General features: G+C 40.7%; 1 protein-coding gene and 2 pseudogenes across 8 annotated transcripts in view; all 3 read left to right on the top strand.

The window, feature by feature from the left end:
- The window catches only part of P4HA1 (prolyl 4-hydroxylase subunit alpha 1), a 68,008-nt gene that overhangs the window by 17,904 nt on the left and 42,592 nt on the right, over positions 1-7,512 (top strand). The window lies entirely within an intron of this gene.
- On the top strand, positions 3,418-4,433 carry LOC108304015 (annotated as a pseudogene). Its single transcript, XR_005200146.1, has one exon. The product of XR_005200146.1 is annotated as a cytochrome b-c1 complex subunit 8-like (transcript).
- On the top strand, positions 4,082-4,430 carry LOC119471146 (annotated as a pseudogene).

Raw genomic sequence — 7,512 nt, forward strand, 5'->3', positions numbered from 1 at the left:
TTTTTTTGAGACAGAGTCTCACTCTTGTTGCCCAGGCTGGAGTGCAGTGGCACGATCTTGGCTCAGCACAACCTCCGCCTGCCGGGTTCAAGCAATTGTCCTGCCTCAGCTTCCCAAGTAGCTAGAATTACAGGCATGCACTACCACAGGCTTGGCTAATTTTTTGTATTTTTAGTGACCATGTTGGTCACTCCCCGACTTCGGATGATCTGCCTGCCTTGGCCTCCCAAAGTGCTGGGATTATAGGCGTGAGCTACTGCGCCCAGCCTTTAATTTCTTTTTCAAGCTTGTTTGAAGACTTAGAAAAGAAATTATTTATATTTTATAATTTTCGATAAAGTCATAATGTCTTTTGGGATAGTTGACTGTTTGATGTTCTATAATGATTTGCTTTGCAAGCTGCTATCTGAATGAAGGTAGACTAATAAAGGTAAGACACCATAAGGAAACCAGTTTAAAAAAACCTGTGATTGATAAAGATGTTTGCCTATTAACGTGTCACTTAAAGTTTCTGAATGAACATGGATGAATGAGACATAGTATTAAAACAGATTAGAGAGCCATTCCCTAGAGTAATTAGACATACAGTTAGATACTTTTACGTAAGATAAGTTGAAGTAAAGTCTATTTTAAATGCAGAGGTGATTTCATAGGGTGTTTCCTCTATCCAGTGGTTCTCAAACTGTGATCCCCCAGCCAGCACTGTCAGCATTGCCTGGAAACTTGTACAAAATATCTCAGCTCCTCAGACCTTTAGGTGATTCTGGTATAGCTAAAGTTTGAGAAGCACTGCCATACAGGTCTATCTTCATTTTTATTATCTAGCTTGGGTAGGCATGTTAGTTTGGAATAATGTTGTATGGGTCTGAACTTCCTATTTTAAGTGACAGAAATCCAACTTGAATTAGCTTAAGCAAAAAGGAATTTATAGGCTTTCTTAGGTGGATTGGGAGATTATTGTAGTAGCTTACAGATTCAAAGCAATAGTTGCAAATAATCAGGGCCCTGAGGGTTGGAACTGCTTGTCTCTGTATGACTTGTAGATCCTAGACAAGTGAGAAAGATGGTCACAGGGCAGCCTCAAATTCACATTCTCTGAGCTTAGCAACTCCAGAAGGAGCTGCTTTCTACCATTCACAAGGCCATCCCGCAACCGTTACGTTAATGAGAATGAAAGCCAAAGACTGACCTACTCTGGGTCTTTTATCTAACTGTAGGAGGAAATAGAATGGGAAAGCGTGCTACTCTGGCAGCGTAGTTCACTGTTAGATAATTGGGTTGCTTTCAAATTCTCTTTATTTTTACTATAATTTTTATAGATACATAGTCTCACTCTGTCACCCAGGCTAGAGTGTGGTGGTACATTCAGGGCCCACTGCAGCCTCCACCTCTCAGGCTCAAGTGATCCTCCAGCCTCAGCTTACTGAGTAGCTGGGATTACCACTACACCTGGCTATATTTAATTTTTTTTTTTTTTTTTTTTTTTTTGGAGACAGAGTCTTTCACTCTGTTGCTGGGCTGGAGTGCAGTGGCGCAATTTTGGCTCACTGCAACCTCTGCCTTCTGGGTTCAGGCCTTCTTGCCTCAGTCTCCTGGGTAGGTGGCACTACAGGTGTGCGCCGCCACCACCACGCCCAGCTAATTTTTGTATTTTTAGTAGAGACGGTTTCACCATGTTGGCCAGGATGGTCTTGATCTCTTGAGCTCGTGATCTGGCTGCCTCGGCCTCCCAAAGTGTTGGGATTACAGGCATGAGCCACTGCGTCTGGCCTCAATATTTTTTAATAGAATTGGGGTCTCCCTGTGTTGCCCCAGGCTGGTTTCAAATTCCTGGCCTCCAGTTATTCTCCCGCCTTAGCCTCCCAAAGTGTTGGGATTACAGGTGTGAGCCACTGCACCCAGTTTAGATTTAGGTAACTTTGAAGAAGATAAAGTGAAATGTAGAGGCTTGTAGAACTAGAAAATGGAACATGCTCAAAAGCTTATAGTATTTGTTAGCGAATAATTAACTACTTCTTGAAAGGTTTGGGGTACCTTAATATGAGAGTTAATGCTTTAGATTTATTATTTTGTACAAAGTTAATTTTTTTGTCACTATAAAATATACTATAGGATGTCTGGAAAATACAGAGGTGTAAAAGGAAACTACCTCTTATTCTGCTATCCAGAGACAGTTACACTGTGGTGAATTTCCTCTGTTTATGTTCTTGCATAGTTATAACCATATTATAATGTTAATTTTTTCTTTGTTTTGATCAGTATTTATAACTTTCTGTTGGGGTAATGAAAACATAATCTTAGTCACTATAGGTTCCACCAAGGTTGTATGTTGATAATTGTTAAATCTTGTTTTTTCATTTAACTCTACAAGTTAAAGGATGTGTTTTCATTTTAAGTTTCTTGGCATATAACAATGTCATTAAATAATTTTGCTCGTTAATTGTTCACTTGATGGGCAAAAATGGTATTTTATGTCATTAATTACTAATAAGTTTGAGCATTTTTTGTTGAGCTAGCTAGTTACTGTTATTTTTTGTGAGTTCCAAGTTTTTTATCCACTTGTCTATTAGCATCATAGTGGTTTTCTTACTGATTTTTATTTATTTATTTTTTTTTTTGAGATGGGTCTCACTCTGTTGCCCAGGCTGGAGAGCAGCGACAAGATCATGACTCACTGCAGCCTCAACCTCCTGGTCTCAAGTGATCCTCCTTCCTTAGCCACCCAAGTAGCTTGGGACCACAGGCGTGTGCCACCATGCCCAGCTAATTTTTTTATTTTTTTAATAGAAATGAGATCTTGCTGTGTTGCCCAGTGTGGTCTCAAACTCCTGAGCTCAAATGATCCTCTTGTCTCCCAAAGTACTGGGATTACAGGTGCAAACCACTGTGCCTGGCCATTTTCTTAAAATTAAGTTTAGAAACTCTCTGCTTTTAGCGATCTGATAACTTTTCCATTGTTGCTATTTGTTTTACTTTGTTTTGTTGATTAATTTTGAAACATGATGTAAGGTAAAGTTATTTATTCTTTCTTTCTGTGATTGTTTTGAATTTTTATATAGGTTCTGTCCTCCTCCTCCTCCTTTTTTTTGTGAGATGGAGTCTCTCTGTGTTGCCCAGGCTGGAGTGTGCAGTGGCACTATCCTGGCTCACTGCAACCTCTGCCTCCTGGGTTCAAGCAATTCTCCTGTCTCAGCCTCCCAAGTAGCTGAGATTACAGGCTTCCCACCACGCCCAGCTAATTTTTTGTATTTTTAGTAGAGATGGGGTTTCACCGTATTAGCCAGGATGGTCTCCTGACCTTGTGATCGACTTGCCTCAGCCTCCCACCGCGCCCGGCCTGGCTCTGCCGTTCTTAAAATATTTTCAAGCTAGGAGTCCACCAGATCGGTGACTAAGTGACCCCTGGCGGCCGCCACCATGGGCCACTAGTTTGGGAATCTGACGTGGATGCGGCATGTGATCTCCTACAGCTTGTCACCTTTCAGAGCAGCGCCCCTTCCCTCATGTCTTCTCTAAAGGAATTCCCAACGTGCTGAGCCGCACTCGGGAGCCTTTCCTTTGCATGGTGCGGCCGTTTGTAGTGTTTTTTCTTATCTACAATTCGGGAACTCAAGAGTGAGAGATCCAAGAGGAAGAATCCAGCTGCCTATGAAAATGACAAATGAGCAATGCATCCTAATGACAGTTCTGGAAGAGGAATCTGCATTATCTCTTTTAAAGACACAATAAACTTCCTGTGGTCTGCAAAAAAAAAAAATAAATAAATACACACACATATATACGTATAGATATAATATTCGAAGAAGCTATTCAAAGAAAAATGCCCTCTTAAGCTTATTTTTAGTTATTTCCATAGGCTAATGGTTTTTAACTCCTTGTGAGATTTAAGGACAATGAGAGATGACAAAAAAACTTTAGTGACAATATATTTTAGCAATCGCCTCCCAAAGTGCTGGGATTACAGGCATGAGCCACCGTGCCCAGTCTGGCTCTGGCTCTGTCATTCTTAAAATATTTTCAAGCTAGGAGTCTGCCGGATCGGTGACTGCGGAGGGCTAAGTGACCCCTGGCCACCGCCACCATGGGCTGCGAGTTTGGGAATCTGACGGCGGATGCGGCATGTGATCTCATAACAGCTTGTCACCTTTCAGAGCAGCGTGCCTTCCCACACGTCTTCTCTAAAGGAATCCCCAACGTGCTGCGCCACACTCGGCCTTTGCGTGGTGAGGCCGTTTGTAGTGTTTTATCTTATCTACACATGGGGGACTCAAGAGTTTGAGAGATCCAGGAGGAAGAATCCAGCTGCCTATGAAAATGACAAATGAGCATCACATCCAAATGGCGGTTCCTGTTTCTGAAAGACCTTTCCCTTGACAAGGAGTCTGCATTGTCTCTTAAAGACACAATAAACTTCCTATGATCCGCAAAAAAAATGTATATCTATATATAAAATATGTATTGTATTCGAAGAAGAAGCTATTATAGTCAAAGAAAAATGCCATCTTAAGCTTCTTTTTAGTTATTTCTGTAGACTAATGGCTTTTAATTCCTTGTGAGATTTAAGGACAATGAGAAATGACAAAAAAACTTTAGTGACAATATATTTTAGCAATGGCAAAATAACCTCTTTTCTGACAAATCTAAACTCTCTTATCAGAGTTAAAAGCTTAGACAACCTTTGTGATTAGCCTTCTGTGAGTACAGTGAAAACATTTATATTTTCTGCAAATAGCGTTTATTCATGAAGAAAATTATGATAGAAATCTGTTTAAACAGAAAATTCTAGACTCTTCAGACAGCTCAGGCTTTTGAAAAAGCCTTGTGCTTTGGCAGGAGCCCAGGAGAGGAAGTGTCTACATCTGCTACATTCTAGAAGCCTTCTCCAAATCACTGTAACATAGCCAAAAGAGCAGTGTATTTCATTACTGTGTGGTTTTGGAAGTATCTGGAAGTCTGCCGCAAACTCAAGGGAGGAGACTAAGGAGTACTTCCAGTTTTTGTGGTGATCTATTTTTATTGAGGTTCAAGTTAGGGGGACAGTGGGGTTATTTTTTCACTCTTGTGGAATGGGGAGCTTTCAGTTTGAACTTGAGCCTTTTGCTTTAGCTCAAGTCACATAGGAAGAGTCGGGCCTGCACAAAGAGAAACAGGTTGACAAGTCAGGGTAGCCAATGAGAGCCTGTTACTGAGGCAAACTATACTGTAATGGTAACTTTCTCCTATAAAATAAATAGACAAGGTCCATGTTTGTAGTGGAGAAGGAGCAAGAGAAGAGTCCTACCAGGGCATCTGGGTAATTGAGGTAAAGCCTTTCAAAGTTGGTTGGTTTATATCCTCATCTACCATGAAGAATTCTAACTAGAAAAGACTGCTACCATGGATATAGAGCACAAAGACAAAAGGGTTTTGCTGCCAGGTTTAAAAAAAGAAAGAAAAGAGGCCACAGACATGTCTTAGGCTAAGGTATTATTATTTTTTTTTTTGTCTTTGTTTTTTACATAGAACACAGTTGATAAGAGACACAAAACTGAAGTCTGGGTCCTTTGAGAGAAAATACTAGTTTAAATGGACGGGGATATTTATTCATTTTGGATTCTCTGCAACTTAAAAACCAAAACAAAACAGGTGCAGCGGTGCAGACCTATATTTCCTACTCAGGAGGCCAAGGTGGGAGGATCACTTGAGTCCAGGAGTTTGAGTTCAACTTGGGCAACATAACAAGACCCCTGTCTCTTAAAAAACAAAACAAAACCGGCCGGGTGCGGTGGCTCTCGCCTGTAATCCAAGCACTTTGGAGGCCAGGGCGGGCGGATCCCCTGAGGTTGGGAGTTCAAGACCAGCCTGACCAACATGGTGAATCCCCGTCTTTAAAAAATAAATAAATAAATAAACAACAAAAACACAAAACCAAGAGAACAGTGTCATCGCAATATAATTCATATACCATATAAGTCAGCCATTTAGTATTCATGATTCAATGATTTTTAGTGCTTTCACAGAGACATTCTACCGTCAGTCACCACAGTAAATTTTATTTCATTTATTCATTTGTTTTTTAGAGATGGGATCTTGCTATATTGCCCAAGCTGGCTTTGAACTCCTGGGTTCAAGTGATCCTCCTGCCATAGCCTCCCAAGTAGCTGGAACTCCAGGCACCTGCCACTTAATTTTAGAACATTTTTTTGTCCCCAAATCTACAACTTTTAATTTATTTTAAAAAGTTATATAGGAAAAAGATGGGCCAGGCTCATGCTTGTTTTCCCAAAACTTTGGGAGGCTGAGGTGGGCGGATCACCTGAGGTCAGGAGTTTGAGACTGTCTCAAAACAAACAAAAACATATATATAATTTCATATATATACACATATATAAAAAAGATGTGACACATCAGGAATTTTAAGGATTAATCAGAAAGCTCTGAAATCTGTTTCCCTTAAAACGTATTTTAACATTTTGAAAATGTGTTCATAATATTTAAATTGATAAGTTGGTATATTTTTATGGGAAATTCATGGGAAAGATCTAAATCACAGAGAAAACTTATTTTTCAGGTTATGTGAAAAAGCCATCTACTATTATTCTAATTGTAATAGTAAGGAGAACAAACAACTTGAATTTTTAAGCATAAATAATCAGGTCATAACAAACATACATTTTTCTCTAATATGAAATATCAGACTGGGTGCAGTGGCTTACACTTGTAATCCCAGTGCTTTGGGAGGCTGAGGTGGGTGGATCACTTGAGGCCAGGAGTTCGATACCAGCCTGGCCAAAATAGCAAAACCTCGTCTCTACTAAAAAGACAAAAAGCCAGTTGTGGTAGTACCCACCTTTGGTCCCACTACTTGGAAGGCTGAGGCATGAGAATCACTTAAACCCGGGAGGTGGAGGTTGCAGTGAGCCAAGGTTGCACCACTGCACTCCAGGCTGGGCAACAGAGAAAGACTTTGTCTCAAAAACAAAACAAAACAAAACAAAAAACCCACAATAAAGAAATGTCATGGTAGTACTCTGATTATATGAAAAACAAGATAGTAGCTATTATTAAATTATTAAATGGACGGGTACTGTGGCTCATGCCTGTAATCCCAGCACTTTGGGAGGCTGAGGCAGGCAGATCACAAGGCCAGGAGTTCAAGACCAATGTGGTGAAACCCTGTCTCTACTAAAAATACAAAAATTAGCCGGGCATGGTGGCATATACCTTTAGTTCTAGCTACTCAGGAGGCTGAGGCATCAGAATCTCTTGAATCCGGGAGACAGAGGTTGCAGTGAGCCAGGATTGCACCACTGCACTCCACCCTGGGCAATAGAGAGATACTGTCTCAAAAAAAACCCACAAAAAAGAAATGTCATGGTAGTACTCTAATTATATGAAAAACAAGATAGTGGGCTGGGCGCGGTGGCTCATGCCTGTAATCCCAGCACTTTGGGAGGCCGAGGCGGGTGGATCACGAGGTCAAGAGATCGAGACCATCCTGGTCAACATGGTGAAACCTCGTCTCTACTAAAA

The sequence above is a fragment of the Cebus imitator genome, unplaced genomic scaffold (assembly GCF_001604975.1).
Source record: "Cebus imitator isolate Cc_AM_T3 unplaced genomic scaffold, Cebus_imitator-1.0 Scaffold52, whole genome shotgun sequence".
NCBI lineage: Eukaryota > Metazoa > Chordata > Mammalia > Primates > Cebidae > Cebus > Cebus imitator.